This window comes from Canis aureus, chromosome 9 (genome assembly GCF_053574225.1).
Source record: "Canis aureus isolate CA01 chromosome 9, VMU_Caureus_v.1.0, whole genome shotgun sequence".
In the NCBI taxonomy this organism is placed as follows: domain Eukaryota; kingdom Metazoa; phylum Chordata; class Mammalia; order Carnivora; family Canidae; genus Canis; species Canis aureus.
The window spans coordinates 58298066-58315295 of NC_135619.1; the positions used below are offsets into that span (position 1 = coordinate 58298066).

The following is a 17230-nucleotide window of genomic DNA, read 5'->3' on the forward strand; positions in this document are numbered from 1 at the left end:
TTTGCTGAAGTATATGTTGTGATAAAAACATTGCTTTTGCTCAACTGATAAACTTACATAACTGATGTGAATTTGAATTTAGTTATGGTACATACTTCATAATCTAGTGCAAGCAAGCCACAGCATTCTGTAACCTGAAGAGACATTGTGGTTTTCAGAGTTTACACAGATAGGTAATAGATAATAAATTAATGATTTTGTTATGAAGGTAATGTTGAATACAAAATTTGCCCAAACATGGCAATCCATACTTTTTCTCTCATTACCACTTCTCATAAATCAGAAATGTCTTAGCTTTTGGCAACTACTTTTAAAAATCAAATAAAGTGCCCATAAGTGGTGCTGAATATTTTTGGAAATGGGGTTACTCAGTTATAATATCATCCTGTTCAAGATAAGCTGGAAATTTTTTCCTCAGTGTTGTTATTTCCATTTTAAGTATGATTTACTCAGTTCTCACCATAATAAGCATATTCTTAATCCCCTTTATTTCACCTCCCACACACACCTCCCGTCTTGGCAACCACCAATGATTTTCTGTATTTAAAAATGATTCTTTTTTTGTCTCTTTCTTTGTTCATTTGTTTCTTAAATTACATATATGAGTGAAATCATATGGTATTTATCTTTCTCCGTCTGACTTATTTCAATTAGCATAATACCCTTTAGGTCTATCGCTGTTGTTGCAAATGACAATACAATTCTTTTTTATGGCTGCGTAATATTCCAGTGTGTTTGTATGTGTGTGTGTGTCTGTGTATGTATTTGTATTTGTGTACACTGCATGTTATTTATCCATTCATATATATGGTTGAACCCTTGGATTGCTACTGTATCTTGGCTGTTGTAAATGATGCTTCAGTGAGTATAAGAGTGCCTATGCCTTTTCAAAGTACTGTTTTCATTTTCATTGGATAAATACCCAGTAGTGGAATTACTGGATCATATGGTAATTCTGTTTTTAATTTTTTGGGGAACTCTCATACTATTTTCCACAGTGGCTGCACCAGTTTGTATTCCTATCAACTGCATGAGGGTTCCTTTTTTCCCACATCCTCCACCATACTTGTTATTTCTTGTGTTTTTGATTTTAGCCGTTCTGACATGAATGCGGTGATACCTCATTGTAGATTTGATTTGCATTGCCCTGATGATTGGTGGTGATGTTGAGCATCTTTTCATGTGACTGTTGGTCTGTCTGTTTTCTAGGGAAAAATGTCTATTCATGTCCTCTGTTCATTTTTTAATTGAACTTTTTTTTGGGGTGTGTGTATGTGTGTGTGTTTGTACTGGGTTATATAGGTTCTTTATATATTTTGGATATTAGCAGCCTGTCAGATATATCATTTGCAAATGTTTTCTACCATTCAATAGTTTGCCTTATTTATTTATTCATTCATTCATTCATTCATGAGAGACACAGTGAGAGGCAGAGACACAGGCAGAGGGAGACACAGGCAGAGGCAGGCTCCATTCAGGGAGCCGAGGTGGTGTTCGATCCCGGGTCTCTAGGATCACACCCTAGGCAGAAGGCATCGCTAAACCGCTGAGCCACCCGGGCTGCCCTGCCTTTTTGTTTTGTTGATGGTATCCTTTGCTGTTCAAAAGCTTTTTATTTTGATGTAGTTCCAATAGTTTAATTTAGCTTTTATTTCTTTTGCCTGAGGAGACATATCTAGAAAAATATTTCTATGGTTAATGCCAAATACTGCCTATGTTTTCTTCTGGGAGTTTTTTGGCTTCTGGCCTTACATTTCGGTCCTTAGCCAATTTTGAGTTTATTTTTGTGTATGATGTAAGAAGGTGGCCTGGTTTCATTCTTTTCCAGGTTTCATTCTTTTTTCAGGTTGCTGTCTAGTTTTCTCAGCACCATTTGTTGAAGAGACTGTTTTTTTTCCCCATTGTATATTCTTGCCTCCTTTGTCATAGATTAATTGACCATATATGTGTGGGTTTATTTCCGGGCTCTCTATTCTGTTCCCTTAATCTGTGTGTCAGTTTTTGTGCCAGTACTATACTGTTTTGATTACTACAGCTTTATAGTATATCTTGAAATCTGGGGTTGTGGTACCTCGGCTTTGTTATTCTCTCTCAGGATTACTTTGGATATTCAGAGTCTTTTGTGGTTCCATACAAGTTTTGGTATAATTTGTTTTAGTTCTGTGAAAAATATTATTGGTGTTGATTAGGATTGCATTAAAATCTGTAGATTGCTTTGAGTAGTATGGACATTTTAACAATATTGGTTCTTGTCGTCCATGAACATGGAATATCCTGCCATTTGTGTCATCTTTAATTTTTTTCATCTAGGTTTTATAGTTTTTGGAGTATAGGTCTTTTCACCTCTTGGTTATGTTTATTTCTAGTTTTATTCTTTTGTTGTAAATGGGTTGTTTTCTTAATTTCTCTTTCTGTTACTTCATTATTAGTGTATAGAAATGCAACGGGTTTCTGTGTATTAATTTTGTACCTTGTGACTTTACTAAATTTATTTATTCTAGTAATTTTTGGTGGAGTCTTTAGGAATTTCTGTATGTAGTATCGTGTCTGTGAATAGTGAAAGTTTTACTTCTTCCTTACTAATTGAAGGCCCTTTATATCTTATTGTTTGTTTGCTCTAGCTAGGACTTCAGTACTATGTTGAATAGAAGTGGCAAGAGTGAACATCCTTGTCTTGTTCCTGATCTTAGAGGAAGAATTCTCAGGTTTTGTTCAAGATATTGTTCAAGAAAGTTGGAAATATTTAATCAAAGTAAAAATGATGGAGTGTAGAAACTTCAGATTTTCAAGTTTTTAGTAAATCACAGTTATTGAGGAAAAAAAAGCTTGCAGACAGGAAGTCATTGACATTAACCCTGTGAAGCAAATGAGAAGCTAAAAAATTAAACTAAGTGCATTCATGGCACAAAAGTTTTAATATTGGAGTTCTGTGAATATTCTGTGACTATCTTAACCTAGAGATAAAACTTTTAGTTTGAACTCTTTTATTAATTGGATATATTTATTTTTCATCTAAAAGGTTTATAACTTTGAAACTTGTAAATTAATGAAATATATTTTTAAAGTACTAAGTAGAAGCAACTACTATAAAAATTTTCTAGAAATAAAGCAATATCTGTAAACATATTTGAGTGAAATATCAAAACGTATTAATATGTTAGATGAAGAAAGGCAGCTGTGAAAATATTTTGAGTGAAGTAGTCACACATGTCAATATAAATACTGGTAAAATTTAGAATATTCTCCATTCACCAAAATATTATCTGAGTTTACTAGTTACCCCAGAATCTGAAATATCATTTTCTCAATTCAAAAATCTTAAATATGATGGGCTGTAGAAAATCATAAGTTGAATATTTTTAAATTACACATTTATTATGCATAAGACCAATTTTGAAGGGAATTACAGGCAATTTTATGATAAAGAATAAGACTATATTGAAAAACTAGATTTTTCATTAAAATACAGATAGAGCTAAGAAACTATTTAAATTACTTTAGTATATAATAAAGGAACCATTTTGCATATCTTTTTAGTGTTTGGAAATAAATACAGAGATTTAAAAAATTTTGTGCTTTCATGTACTCAGATGTATTTTAACTTTTAGAAATAATTCTGAAAATACATTTGAATAGAACTGTATATATATGTAATATAATTGGCACATACAGTATAATATAAAAACATAAGTAATATAAGAAAATCAGTTTATCATCGATATATTGTATTTGAAAATTTATTTTTAATATCTCCATTTTACTCTAAGGTTTGTCTAAATTTGAATTGCAATTTATGGAAGTCTTTCCAAATAAACCCCATAGTCAGAACAATTAAGAATATTAACAAGAATCAACAGTATTTACAAGGATAAAATTCAATTACTCTTATCCCCTAAATTCTTTTTGTCCTTTTAAAGTAAATATTTTTTTGGTATATCTTTAGAGAACCCAGGATAATCCTGCCTCCAAGTGTTCTGAGTTTGCCAGCAGCTCAATTTTGGGGACCAGGTTAATAGGTCAGTGTTCTTGCTAAATATATCACAGACAATATATTGTTATCATTCATTGAATGTGCACATACAAATAACATTTTAGCCTTCTCTTAAGTGTCAGTTGTTTTGCTTTCTAACTCTATTAAATTAAATATGCACATTTCATTCCCAATTCAGGATTTTATTCGTGGCACCTTTCAAGTGGTGAATAGACCCTGAACCTGCCCATTAGGAATGAGGAAATAGAAGTTCAGTAGTAAAATTGGAAAAACAAAAACAAAAACAAAAAAACCCACATTAACCATAGTCTTGTCGTTCTAATGAACTCATTTACCTTTCCATGCGCCTGTTAGAAACAGCCTCTTTCTTCCTTCCTCCCTTCCTCCGTTCTCTTTCTTTGTTTCGGCTTTATTTTTAAAAGCAATTCTAGCCTCATGGCAAAATTGTAGAGAAGTTACAGAGATTTCCTCTATACCCCCGCCTCAATGCATGCACAGCCTCCCCCATTATCAGCACCCCCTACCAGAGTGGCAACTTTTAATCTGCTCTTTAAAATACTTTTAGCCTAACTGTATTAAAAGGAAAACTATTGTACTTCTTTCCCCCCCTTTCCCTTAACATCTAAGATGACTTTCTCCACACTCTGCCTTAGAATTTAGCTAGCAAGTTGTCTTAGAGCAAAAGGTTTGGTGAGCAAGGTTTATTCTAGCTGCCTTTGTTGGCAGAGTGCTTACACTGCCAAAGGCTTCTCAGCCTCTGCTAACTATTGATTTTAATGGATTTTGTTGGCCATTCCCAGTCCATCTGTCTGCAATAAAACAAAGATCTCTTCAGCCCCTGTAGGAATTTCAGAGCTATGAAAACTCAGAAAATGCCACCTGGGAGATTATTTTACCTCCCTTTTTGGCAAAGATTAAAGTGTTCTTCTGGGATTGATTTGTGCTCTTCCAAGCTTTTGAATAGCTACTTTTCTCACAACTCTTTAAAAAAAATCCTTTGCAGTGAATACGTCCTCTCATGAACCCAAAGATGCTGGGATAATAATAATAAAAACATGGACTAATGATCATCTTTCTAAGTAGAAATATTGTAATAGGACAGTATTCACTGTAAAAAACCCTGAGACAACATCTTTGGATCGCTTCTTCACTTGCTCTGAAAAGGTGTTGCTTTGAAAAGGTGTCTCCCATTCTAACCCTGTATTTATTTAACCATCTTCCAGTAAGTACACAGTTCTTGTTTTCCTTCTATACATCATTTCACTAAGAGACCAAAAGAGAACAGAGGGATGTTAACTCTATAGATTCTTAGGATAAAGTCATGTTTTGTTCCTCATTCCCTAAGCAAGATTGTAACTGCACAATGTTTTTGCCATCAACCCCTGGAAGATAGAGGAGCTATTTTATTCTGAATTACCATGGAAACTTCCAAAAGTCTTTAGGCAGATTATCCCAGAGCAGGGACAATGCCAGCCTGCATGTTTAGGAACAGGTGTAAATAGTTTTCAATTCTTCTACAGAGACAGACTCTAAAAACAACTCCAGGCTGTCTCTCACATCTTTAATCCTTTCCCCAACTCAGTGGGAGCAAAGTTGACTCATGACTCCAGAGCTACAAGCCCTCAGTTTCTGGAAAACTTGTGGATTTGAGCCTAAGGAAAACAAATGTCAAGATGCCATAACCACAGTGATTTATATCTCTATTCATTATCGTTAATATTTTTCTTCCCTATCATAAATGCCTAGGAACTGCCACATGAAATCTAAGGAATGTTATTGCTCAAACAACAAAGGGAATAGAGCAAGTTAATGCATTTTATCATTTTACAGGAGGGAAACTAAAGTGAGTAAGTACCATGCATCATAAAAAGAATCATATTTTTTAAAAGCCAAATAGAGAGGTACTAATAAAAGTGAAGGCTTTCTTATTTCACTCAGTCGCCTGCAGAGAAAGAGGGGGAGGCATTGAGCTGAGGGGCTTGGCCCTCCAAGCCAAGTATCATGCATAGATGTCTGGGTACTGCGTTTCAGCCTTCCCTTCTAGGGTCAGGAAAACATGCCCGGATGGGACAGCTGAGACCTTCCTAAAGGTTTGGAGGATTATGTCAACCTATTAGAGTAAAAGGAAAGGAGATTCTTGGGGCCAGACATCTTCACTGCCAAAGATCTATTGCTGCTGCTGGGAGAGCCTATCCCCAGCCTGATAGTATTGCAACTCACTTTACCAAAGCAGCCACTGTCTGTGACTGTTGCCATTAGAAACACTTCCACAGTCCAGACAGGGATTTTCTTGCTGCTAATCAGTGAAGGAGTAATTAGGCATGCATAGTTAATGGACAGTGGCTGTGGAGAAGGCACCAGCTTCCTTCTGAAGGGAATTCTAGTTGCACTAACATTATGACATGCAGGAGATGCTCTGCCCTCCATATGGAATGAAGCAAAGACTGTCAAACTCATCTGATTTAGGACTGTGAACCTGGATTCCTATGGAGATTTCAAAAGCACAAGGTCAGGACTCCTAGTTTGAAATAATTCAGCACTCCTTTTTCTTCAGCTGCAGATTTCCCTAGGAATCCTCTTTAATATTATGGCATCCATGGGATTGTGCTCATAAAAGAGAAAGACATAGATGTTTCTTTTAATGCCCTGAATACAGAGTTGACCAGTCAACTCATTATATTCTGCATATTTTAAAACATGATGTGGATATTTTTTTAGGAAAAAAAAATTCTATAGTGGGTCACTATTTTATATTAATGATTTTCAGGGTAGAATTGTCTGATCAAATAGTGAAATAAATTCGTGTTTGTTGTTGCTGATGTACAATGCAACAGGACATAAAGGAAGAATGGACAGTTGAAAGAAACTAAGGACAGGAAATATGTATGAAGTGGGAAGATGTGGAATGCCATATCTGTAGTGAAACTAAGGGAGTTCATTTGGATTTCATACTGAAGAGATTATCTTTCATATTTTCCTAAAAGAGTGCAATATAACACATTTTTCACAAAAAATAAAAGATGGAATCAGGTATTGAAGGAGACTATGCATATACTTGTGTTTTAGAGAATGGCATTGAGAAATAAAAGGGGATATATATATATATATGTAAAGGTATGTATATATATATATATGTAAGCAAAATTTTTAGTAATAATTCTTCATTAGAAAAAAAGGGAGACATTTGAAAGAAAAAACGGGGTATTCTTTAAATAAATGAGCTCATTTTCCAGCTTTAAAAGTGTATTTTCAAATTTGGCCAGCAGAAGGTACACTGTACAAAGGGCTGAGTTACAAACTAGGCTGGTACAGTGTACCATAAATCAGTTTGGGTAGTATGTTGAATTATGTTCTTAATCATGGAAGGATACTTTTGCTTGAAACTATTCTTACTCATATTTCTAGTGGTCTTTCTTATTTATGGGCATGTTGGAATGTGGCCAAAGCTTTTCCCCTAGGTAAAATGACAACATCTTAATTAGGAATGTTTGGTCTGTGGCATGAGTTGCCAGAGAGCAGTCCCATTGTTCTAATGCACAGACATCCATCATCAGCCTGCTCGCAATGCCTGTAGCCTAGTGGTAGAAGCACAGGGCTGAAAGACCTCTGAATCATTTTTTTGGATTCTAGCACTGTCTAGGTGTATAAAAACAGGCAAATCATACTTTCTCTTATAGCTCAGCTATGTCATCTTTCAAGTGGCTCTCCCGATTCCTAGTAGAATTATTGTGAAAATTAAATAAATTTAAATCAGAGGAAACATTTTTCCCCCAAGAAAGGCATAAGATTAAAAAAAAATAAGATAATGTTGGTATTATCTTTGGAACAAGGAATTAGATGGGCAAAATAGATGCTGTATTATAATTTTAGCTTTTAAGTTCTTCGCCGTGTAATAGAAAATCTGTTGTAGGATAGGGCAAGGCTGCAATCTACTCATCTCAGAAGCTGCAGAGAACACATATCATCTGTTCAAGAAGTATTTCTGAATGCAAAGTAGAAGACTTAACAGAAAAATAACACAAGCAAAAAAGCTAACTAGAAATCTGTACTCTAAGAAACTACTAAATACCCATGAGAAGTGCATGGTGGAGAAAAGCTTTCCCTTTGAGTGTCTGAAACTGACATTATGGCTTTAAAGAAAAAGAAATTGGAATCTAGGAAAAATCTCAGTACATTATTTCAAACATCCCGAGTTTAAAGAAACTGATTATTAATTCTCATTTGTTACATATTTTCTAATCTAAGAATTTGGGCTGTGAAGGAAGCAAAATATGTGTGTGTGTCTCCTGTAGGATTGTGTGCCCATGTATTGTTGGAGGTGGGAAGAGTTCACAGCAAATGTGAGAAAGTGCTGATTTGTGTCATATTTTAGTGATTTCAGAAATAAGGAACACTCTCAACTTTCTGAAACAAGCTACACATCTTATGACAAAATATTTTGGTATTGTGGAGATTGGCAGTTGTCAAACTTTATTCAAAAGTATTTTAGTCTTTAAGCCTGTCACCTTTGTCAAATTCTTTACAAGTGCAAAGCAAGTGCTTTCAAGAAAGACCTTGGCAAATATGAAGACTTGCTCTGTTGCCACTAGGTAAGAATGTTGAATTTTGAAAGAGCTGTCAAATCATGCCCTGAGTCACAATAAAAAATGATGCAAAGATCAAAAACATTAAGATATGTTTTAGATTAAGAAGACCAACTCCTTATTAGCAGTGTTGTCAAATCTGGTACTACTTACTGGGAGGGCAATAGCTAATGAAATGCAAGTGCTATTTTGAACCCTTGAAAGATTAAAAAAAGTAAAAAAAGGTTGCCACTTATATTCTTCATTAATTTCTGTTGCCGATTGTTTTTAAAGGGTAAATAACTGGCCACCCTTACGTTTCTATGAGAATCTTTTTTCCCCCCATTTGATAGCCTATGTTCTTTATTTTTTAAAATATTTGTTATTTTGGAATTGGTTAAGTCTTAAAAGAAGTTGTGCAAATAATGCAGAGAGTTTCTGTGTATGGTTCATTCAGTTTTCCTCAATGATAACATCTTACATAAACATAATACATTGTCAAAACCAGGAAATTGACATTGGTACAATTATATTAACTCAAATACAGACCTTATTCAGATTTCACTAGTTTTTACATGCACTCTTTCTTCTCTGCCTTCTGGGAATCTGAGTTACCTAAATCTCTAACTGGTTATCAATAATAAATATTATGTGATACAGAAACAAATCATTGACCAGCAGTGACATTTAAAATGAGCAATGCTAAACCGTAAGTCCCATCTGTTTTCACTTATTTCACAAGGTTCCTGTCTTTAGCCTACTTAATCATTCCAACTCCCTTCCCTTTTCAGACTTCCCTCCCAACACCAGTATTCAGATAGCAACTGCCTAAAACAAAGTTTGACATTTTAGAGTGTTTTATCTTTGATAAACTCAAGGGGGTCATTTCTATAAATTCTACAGATGCTTTCTGACATTAATACTGACAAATTAAAGAAATGAACACAATTTGTAAATCTAAGAGCTTGTCAAGAATAACAGACATTTGTGTATTTCTACCTGGTGAACACCTGGGTTCAGCTCACTAAGGAACAATGAGCACCATTGTTTGGAATAGAAAAACCAGTCTAAAGGAGACTCTGCTGTTGCTGAATGTGGTACCAAGGCAGTACTTTGGCACACTTGAAGATGACATGCTGTTAAGTGTTTCATATTTAAAGAGTAGAGATATCATGGTCATTTGTGACCATTAAATACATCATATGTGTTCTTGTGGTTGAATTAAGTATCGTTGCAATTCAGTATTAATAATCAGGATTTAAAAAAAGGTTTCCATAAAGGAAAAACAGGCAGAGAGGCCATGGATAGATGAGAAAATCATTACTATTATGCACAGGTGGAGAAGAAATAGACCTAGTCAACTAAAATTATGTGAGCTAGGGATGCCTGGATGGCTCAGTGGTTGAGCGTCTTCCTTTGGCTTAGGGCGTGATCCTGGAGTCCTGGGAAAGAGTCTCATGCCGGGCTCCCTGCGTGGAACCTGCTTCTGTTTCTGCCACTCTTTTTGTGTCTCTCATGAATGAATAAATAAAATCTTTAAAAAAAATTAGGTGTGCTAGATTGATAGTTTATTAAATGAAAGACGGCCATCTCTGGGACACCTAGGTGGCTCAGTGGTTAAGTGTCTGCCCTCAGCTTAGGGCATGATCCTGGGGTCCTGGGATTGAGTCCCACATTGGGCCCCCTCCATGGAGCCTGCTTCTCCTCTGCCTATGTCTCTGCCTCTCTCTCTCTGTGTCTCTCATGAATAAATAAATAAAGTCTTAAAAAAAAAAAGAAAGATGTCCTTTTCTCTAAAATTCTTCAATGGGAGAGCATGAGGCCAGGGCCACTTTCTATAAGCTATCAGCTGGGTGAATTAAAAGAGTAAAAGTGGGATGTCCATAAGACAAATAACTAAATGTTTTTTTTTTTTTTTTTAAACTGCTGGAACATGAAAGCACCTTTTTGGGAGACAAACAATTTCTTTTAACTACTGCCTGTGTATCCAACTAATAGTGGAAAATTAAAAGATTGTAATAAATCTCTCTACTTCTGCAGCCCTGTGTCTCCAGGTTCTCAAGTTCAGACCAGACTAGTTAATAGCATCTATTTTCACTTCATTCACTTTGCCATAAATGAGGGCGAATGCTGTTGGGCTCTGGTTAGTCTGAGTGGGTAATGGCTGCTGGGGAGAGGCACTGTGAAGTTAGTGGGCCCAAAGGTTAGATTTATGATTAAGGGACACTTAAGTTGTTTTGAAAGTGTATGCTGGCAGGAGCCTCCAAGTAACACAAGAGGATGAATAGCTTTGTAGGGATATTTTTTTTTGGCTATATTATAGTTTGTTTGTTTGTTTGCTTATTTATTTATTTATTTATTTATTTATATTTTCCTTAATAAATAGTTTTCCTGATGAGTTTGCATGAAAACATTCATGTCAATTCCAGGCATTAAGGACACTGAAGCAGAAGAATACCTTGGGCATTTTAACTGGGAAAGGAAATTTACAGAACATTGTTACCCCCCCTGGGCCTCTCTATCCTTTCTAGAAACTCTGGAGTCTATAGGTACAGAAGATTAGAACTTCTGTTTCCTCACACTTGCTATCATAGAGATTTATCCAAGTTTTATTTTACTGTTGATATAAGGAGGTGAGTTACTGGGATCAAGAGGTCTTGCATTTTATGCTATCAAATTCAGTTGTCAAAAGAAAGGTTTTGTTGAATATCTGAAATCTGAAGACCAGCTCTAGGTAATCAGTAGTTCCAGATGAGCTAGTTATGGCCATGATATAGATTTGCACTTGTCAAAATTAATGTATTTAGCTTCCTTTTATGAGGATTCATTATTTTCAATAATTAATAATAGCTACTATGTAATATAAAAAGAAATTAGATGCCAACAATAAAGACAGTCTTTTATATGCCAGAGTTTGCAGTTTGGGTTTAGATAGGCAAGAAAATACACAAGTACCATTGAGAGTTAAGTACAATAATGATACACAATGCCCTGGGCATACATAGAGAGATTATAGAACCCTAGAGGGAGAGAAGGGGATGCAAGCGCTTCTCAATTCTAATATTTAATATTTGTTGCATGCAGCATATAAAATGAAACCCACCCTTGAAGCTTTGATCATATTTATCTCTCTTCTCTGCTCTCAGGGTAACTGCTGTCTGTGTCTTTCAAGGAGCATTTGCCTTATATTATCTTTTCATGTGTATTATTCAGTCTTCTGTGTTACATGGTGAGCCCTTTAAAGACAGAGACCTGCTTCCCCAGGCCTCAAGAGCTGTAAGGTCACACTAGCAACAAATTTCACAATGCTTTACTTGTGTAGTAGCAGAGAACTTGGTGTGTAACTCAAATTTTCAAGTAGTAATTTCTGAGTGTTCTTGGAGATTTTTTGATAAAAGCTCAACATGCAGTTCTCACATACCTCACTACATTCTCACTCTGTCATTGCACTCTACCTCCTGCTGCACCTGCTCTGCAGCATCGCTCCACCACTTCTATCTGTCTGCTAGTGACAGACAGGCACCAAGGGTGCCATTTCTTCACATTGCTCACTTTGTGGGGATGGGTTCTGCTCTCAGGTCTCCCTTTGCTCCTTGAGCACTGATGCTGCTCTGGTTGTGGTCGTTATGTCTTTGAGTCTCAAGTGAAACATCTTCACATCTTTAACCACAATCACTCTCCTCATATGGTTAATCCTTGAGGAAAGGCCTGGAGACTTGCACCGCTCTTTCTTCATCACTCCCTATTTCCCCTAATCATAACCACCACTGAATCTAGTAGTTTTCCTCCCTCCTAAATCAGTTCATGCAAATTGACACCTGAGGGCCACTAGATGCACTGCTTTATTAGGTACACTCCTTAGGCTCGGCCTGGATGCCTGCTACATGAGCATCATTGCTCATGATCTTCTATATATAATCTACACTCAATCAAGAGAAGTATTTACTAATTGATTTATAACCACATCTAATATGAAATAGCACTACCTAATAACATGCAGTTGAAATAAAAAAAAAAAGAACACTTTTTCTTTTACTTGGGAACCAAAGCAAATATATGTGAGTAAATGGCATAAAGGAAAAAATGCAACCCACTGTGCCGCAAGACTAACAATATGGCAGTAATGTGTGCCTGCCAAACTGCCATCTCCAAAAATTAATCTTTCATTTCATCTCTGGATTTACTGTCACACTTCGGCTGGGAGTACAGTTATGACTGAATTGAGATTCTTTTATATTCATTCCTCATGCTACAACATAATAAATATTTTTATTGCCAAAGTTTTCTTGATGCATATATTATTAGAAATCACAGAATTTGTCTCATAGTTGGCTACATGGAATCAAAAGAAGTAACATTCTTTAAAGTAAAGAGTACCTGAAGGAGGTTCACAGAAAATCCATATGAATATATTAAATATCATCAAAAAATGCACACACACACACACACACATTGGCTCAGTCTCTGGTGCTTTACAAATGAAATTAGCTTCATTGCTTGCTTTATTTAGGTTCTATCCCAAAGTTTCCCTACAATAGCTAAGTTATTCTTCATTGAAATGTTTTCATTAGTTATTGATACTAATCGAAATGAAAAGCAGGATATTGGCCTCCATTTACTGAAGGGCTTGGCATTTGTACATGAGCGTGTTGAATATAATGTCATGGCATAAGGATAAAGATAATGCTTAGTGCCAAATAATGTGTGAGAATTCTTATACCATATACATGCAAGTAGATAATTATTACTGGAGAGCATGACAGATTAAATAACTATTTTTTTTTTCTCATTGTGTTGACAGTTAAAAAGACACAAGAAACACATAAGAGTTCTCAAGGCCTAGGCTCAAAACTTAGCATTGATTTCTACTTCATTCCATGGGCCAATGCAAGTTTAAGTAGTAAGCCCGGAATCAAGTGAAGAAGAAATATACTCTGCCCATGATGATTCCTTGGCAAATATAAGGAAGAAGGGAAGAATTAGGAAGTTAGTTAGATCAATATATTAGTCAGTCATATAATTTCATGTCATGTTTCTATTTCTAGTTTGCTTTTATGATGAACAAACATGATTAGAAAACAGTGTTTTATTGAAAGCCATAGTTTAAAAAGGTGAGGGAAAAATACCTGCTATAATGATTTCTAAGTATACTGTAAGGTCCACTGATGGAATATATGGAGCCTCTTGAAAAATAGTCCCGAGTCCTTTGTTAGTTTGGTTGTTTGTTTTTTTATTGAAGTGCGACCATGCTCTATAAACTTTTAGATTAATTTATTTTTTTAAGAGTTTATTTATTCATGAGGGAAACAGAGAGAGGCAGAGAGAGACACAGAGGGAGAAGCAGGCTCCCTGCTCCCTGGGGAGCCTGATGTGGGCCTTGATCCCTGGACTCCAGGATCATGCCCTGAGCCGAAGGCAGACACACACTGAACCACCCACGTGTCCCAACTTTTAGTTTTAAGTAGCATAAAGAGTATTGGTAAGCCATCTAGTGGGTTTCTAAAAGCAGGTCTTTCAAAACACTGGGCATAGTTCAGTTTGCTGAGGGTTTTAAGTTCAACATTATAAAAAGTTTGACTGTTGTACCATATTATCCTGTCCTAATTAGCCTAGCTCCTAATCATGTTGCAAAGGGAAAATTAGAATACTTACAATTTGGGGCAAGGATGCTTTGATATTAGTATTGTTTTGAATTGAGAATGATTTTGGATTACTGCTTTGCTTGTTTTTCAACTATAAATAACTGTTGATTTAGCCTAATCATAATTTATTTGTTTTGTGCTTACTGTTAGTAAATTTACTTGCAGCAGTGGTATTTAGACTTCTAAAAGTCTCTATTATAAGGTACAGAGAAGTTGTGCTTCAGATAATGTTCACTTATATAATTTGTTTTTATTGTAATTGTGCATAGTTCACATACACAACCGCCAGAAGATAAGGTGCAAAATGGCAATTTTCATAATAATGTTTCCTTGGAAAGTGGGAGTTGATTGATTAGAAAGAGTGCTATAGAATTGTCTGTGTAGCCTAATGGGATGTGGTTTGAGAGCCATTATTCTAGATTAAAGTACATGATATGATGAATGTTAAATCAGGGAAGGCTATACATGAAGCCCAATATCTAAAAATTGCTTCAGTTCTTTCAAAAAAGTGGCTCTTTTTTCTCTCCTCACATGCAATAGGCAGAATTCCTGGTTACATATTTAATATTTCAGTAACCAGACAATGTATAGTAGAGGGGCTGCTATTTATGCAGTTCCTAAATTATTAGTGAAAATCCAGTCATTTGGTCAGTTGTACAGATGCTTCTAGACACATAGATGTTTGGTATAAGTGGTTGAAGTTTTCACTTTTGATCCAGATGTTTTCATACTAATTAGTTGTTGTTATGAATCTGATTTTTGCAAGTGTTGTTTTCACCCTTAATTCAGGGCTTTTAAAACTTCTGTGGACTCTTCAAGCTATAAGCATAAGTTTGCTATGTTGAAATCTGAAGACATTAAGTCATGTATTAGAATAGGTGATACTGAAAAGAGCCCATATTTTGGAGTCCGGGAGAAAAATGTCAAATAGCAGATTAAGAATTGTATACTGTAGGCAAGTCACTTAGCTTTGGCAAAACTTAGCTTTCTCACAAATGACATGGAGAAAATGCCTGCTTTGTAAGTATGTTGTAAAGATTAATGGCAGTATATGAACTATGATTTTTATTAAATTTTCTTAATAAATAGCTTAAAATTGATTAATATTACTTCCTTAAGTTAGGAAATGACTAGATGTTGCATTGGAAGTCACTATTTCAGTTCCACTAATAGAATGAATGAATTCTTGTATTAGAATGACTACTCCTCCATGTTTGCCCTCTCCATGGCTTTCAGATCTTAATCTTATAACAATCAGTCTAGAAGATGTCCTGAAAATGACAGCTGGATTATACTAAAGAGAAAGAAAAAGATAATGAGAGAAAGGAATGAAGTCAGGTATATAAGCAATTATAACTGTGATTGGAAGAGGAAGTTTGAGGTTGTCTATAGTAGAATCAGTGGACTGTAGTGACTATTCTCTTTTCATTCCCAGAAAAGCATAGGCTAATTCTCAGTCCTTTGGGGATGGTGGTTCACCAATATTGAGAGGGCTGATTTTTTTCACAAATGTGCTGAATTACTAGTAAAGACAAGTTTATAACTGGAGGTGGTATAAGCAAAAAACTAACATAAGACTTTTCTTTTTAGAACAGAAATATCTTAAAAACTTCTTTCTGTGGAAAAAAAAAGATAAATTGATAATAGTTTTCAACCTTTTTATGTGTTGCAGGGTAGGAAAATGCTATGCAAAGGATTAAGAGAGACGAGCTATGGTGTCGTATCAGTGTTTTGAATTTTGTTTTCTGCAATTTTACAAATGCTAAAACTAAAAGTAAAGTATAATTCCACTGTTATTTTAAAAGTGTGCTGAGATACTGTAGTCATGGATACCATATCACTATAATTGATGAAATGGTTTTGAATCAACTTACAGGCTAATATCTTTAGTAATGAGTTAATGAAGTTAATCAGGCCTGGACACAGACTTTATATTCTTAATAATATATTTCTAATTATATACACATACCCATATGCATATGTATAAGTACATATACAAATATGGACACTTATGAAATAGATATATATTTGTAATATATGTTTGTTTTCCTTTAATAATTTATTCCTTCAGCTGGTGAGATGTAACTTTACTCTGCATTTCTATAGTATGGTTCTGTTTCATTTATTATTGCTGTGTGACAACATACTCCAAAACTTGTTGATTTAAGCAGTGGCCCTTTTATTTGTTCATGATTCTTGGTCTAAGCTAGGCTTCTACTTTATCTCACTGTGGGTCCATCTGAGGATATGTTTTTCAGGTCAGCCTGAGTCTGGGTTTAGCATCTTTCTTTCCAGTGAGTCTCCAGGACTTTTCTCTACTTCTCCATTTGATTCTTTTTGTGGGCTTTCCATCAAGATAGCATGACTTACATAGAGATGGGGTTGTGATCAGGGTTCCCAAGAACACACAAAATAAGGAAAATAAGGAAACAGATCTTCTTAAGGTCTAGGCTAGAAACCAGCTAGCATAATTTATAACACAATTTCTTGGTTAAAAGAAGTTACAGGAACAGACTAGATTCAAGGATGAAGGCATTACATAAGAATGTACTTATTGAAATCATAAATAATGGGGGGCATGATTCACTGGAATCTAGTAGTGTGCCCTCTGTACCCTAATGATTTGCATCCCTCCCACATGTAAAATACATTCACCTCTTCTCCTGGACTATCAAACATCTCATCCCATCAGTGCTTCAAGAGAGGCCTGAGGTCCAGGATCATCTAAATTATGCCCAGGAAATAAGACTTCTTGGTAAAATTCCATTACTTTCAGAAAATATTTGAACTAAAAAGACACATTTCTTTTCCAGATCTACCAAACATTTCATGATAAGACAGGGAAACAACAACAAATGGAACAGACAGTCCCACACAAATGAGAGTGTAGTGGGACCACCTGAAGATAAAGCACTTAGTAATTCCCAGGAATTTGGAATTCAGCAAAGCACTTAGCACCATCCTTCCTCACCATACTCTGGGATGGGAGATGTGAATTGGTTGGGACTGATTTCTGTTCCACATCACGTTAGAAT

The 17230-nt window shown here is 35.4% G+C and overlaps 1 long non-coding RNA gene across 43 annotated transcripts in view; it reads left to right on the top strand.

Annotated features, from left to right (window-relative positions):
- Positions 1–17230, top strand: part of LOC144320990 (uncharacterized) — a 369611-nt gene that overhangs the window by 1484 nt on the left and 350897 nt on the right. The window lies entirely within an intron of this gene.